The following is a 2,500-nucleotide window of genomic DNA, read 5'->3' on the forward strand; positions in this document are numbered from 1 at the left end:
ATTTATTTATTTATTTATTTATTTATTTATTTATTTATTTATTTATTTATTTATTTATTTTATTTATTTTTATTGGTGCTTTTTATTCTTTTTTATTCTTTTTTTTTATTCCTCTTATTGTTCCTTTTCTCTTATTCTTTTTATTCTTTGCTGCTGCTGCTGCTGTTGCTGTTGCTGCTGCTGTTGCTGCTGCTGCTGCTGCTGCTGTTGTTGCTGCTGTTGTTGTGTATTCAGAGGCAATATTATTTTTATTAATATTATTATTAATAACAATAATAATAATAATATATTTAATAAATATATTTATATATAAATTAAATATTTCCTTAAGGAAATCTTTCTTTCTTATTGCTGATCTTATTACTGATGCATTACCTCCTGCATTAAGGGCAACATTATCTGTTACTCTTACTGCTGCTGCTGCTAGGTACCTTCCTCCTCCTCCTCCTGCTCCTTCTCCTGCTGCTGCTGCTGCTGCTGATGCTGATGCTGCTGCTGTTGTTGTTGTTGTTGTGCTGCTGCTGCTTTTGTGGTGCTGCTGCTGCTTTTATTGTTGTTGTTGGGCTGCTGTTGCTGTTATTGCTGCTGCTGCTGCTGCTGTTGCTGCTGTTGCTGCTGTTGCTGCACAATATCCCCTTTCCCTTCCCTTTTCTGTTCCCTAATCCCTTCTTCCTTTTATATATTCCTCCTATTACTCCATATGTTGCTGCTCCATGTGTTGCTGCTGCTGCTCTATCTGCTGCTGCTGCTGCTGCTGCTGCTGCTGCTGCTGTTGCTGCTGCTGCAGGCTGTATAATATGTATGGTATATATTCATTAAATGCTCATGAATTAAATAATTGTGGATTTATTCGTTGTATTTGTTTAGATAAGACAGGTACATTAACACAAGATGGTGTCTCTCTTCTTGGTTGTATTTGTGCATGCAATTGTACTACTACTACCAGCAGCAGCAACAGCAGCAACAACAGCAGCAACAGCAGCAACAGCAGCAATAGTAGTAATAGTAGTAATAGTAGTCATAGGAATAGGAGGGATACTTGTACAGGGGACGGGTTTAGTTCTTATACAGAGACACAACTTTTACTAAGAGATAGTGCTCCTGCTCCTCCTGCTGCTCCTGCTGCTGCTGCTGCTGCTGCTGCTGGTGGTGTTCCTCCAGCAGCAGCAGCAGCAGCAGGAGGTGTAGCAGCAAGAGAAGAAAGAGAAACACCAATAACAGCACATTTAAGTGATACATTATTACTTCCTCCTGCATTACAATCATGCAGCAGCAGCAGCAACTGCTGCTGCTGCTGCAGCTGCAGGCAGCATTTGCTGCAGTGTATGTCTTGCTGCTCCTCTCTTGCTAATATTAAGGGAAAAGTTGCAGGAGATCCATTAGAGGCATGTCTTCTTGCTGCCTCCGGTTGGCGTCTTGTTGATGGTGCTGCAGCAGCAGCAGCAGCAGCAGCAGCAGCAGCAGCAACAGCAACAGCAGCAGTAGGCCGTGCTGGTGGTGGTGATAGTTCTACTGCAGCAGCAGCTTCTGGGGATGTACCGGTAGCTGTAGGTGGCAGCAGCAGCAACAGCAGCAACAGCAGTGCACAATCAGCAGCAGCAGCAGCAGCAGCAGCAGCAGATGAAGCTTATATTGCGCAGCAATATAAGCTGCTGCAGCAGCAACTAGGAGAAGCAGCAGCAGCAGCAGCAACAGCAAGAGGAGCATCTCTCTTCTTCCCTAAGACACAACCAAATAATAATGGCAAACGTGATGTGGTAATTCTGCTGCTGTTGCTGCTGCTGCTGCTGTTGCTGCTGCTGCTGCTGTTGCTGCTGCTGCTGCTGTTGCTGCTGCTGCTGCTGCTGCTGCTGCATCTCTTTCGGGTATCAATATCTTTTTTTGTATTTTTTATTTAATGATTATATTTTATCATTTATTATTTTTATTTATTTATTTATATTTATTTATTTATTTATTTATTTATTTATTTATTTATTTATTTATATATATAGAGTATATGGGTCCTCCGTCGTTACGGGTTTACATCCATAAAAATGCGAATGTCCGTCATCGCCCTCATAAACCCTCAACAATCTCTTGTTGTAAACCCTAAACCCTAAACCCTAAACCCTAAACCCTAAATAGTAAATAATAAAAATAATAAATAATAAATAATAAATAATAAATAATAAATAATAAACAGTAAATAGTAGATAATAACAAGGATATCCTTGTTATTCTTTTATCGTAAACCCTAAACCCTAAACCCTAGCCATCGTTGTAAACCCTAAACCCTAAACCCTAAATAGATCCTATAGCCTGCTAGTTGCCTAGGGAACTAACGTCAGTATAACTGTTATATCTGCATTAGTTGCTTCCCTTATTCCTGGTCTTGTTGCTGTTGCTGCTGCTGCTGCTGCTGCTGCTGCTGCTGCTGCAGGTATACACAAAAGGGAGCCCAGAGAGTTTGCTTCCTCTTTGTGATCCAAGGACGATCCCACCAGACACAGAAAAAAAA

Source organism: Eimeria maxima, genomic scaffold (genome assembly GCF_000499605.1).
Source record: "Eimeria maxima Weybridge genomic scaffold, Emw_scaff831, whole genome shotgun sequence".
In the NCBI taxonomy this organism is placed as follows: Eukaryota; Apicomplexa; class Conoidasida; order Eucoccidiorida; family Eimeriidae; genus Eimeria; species Eimeria maxima.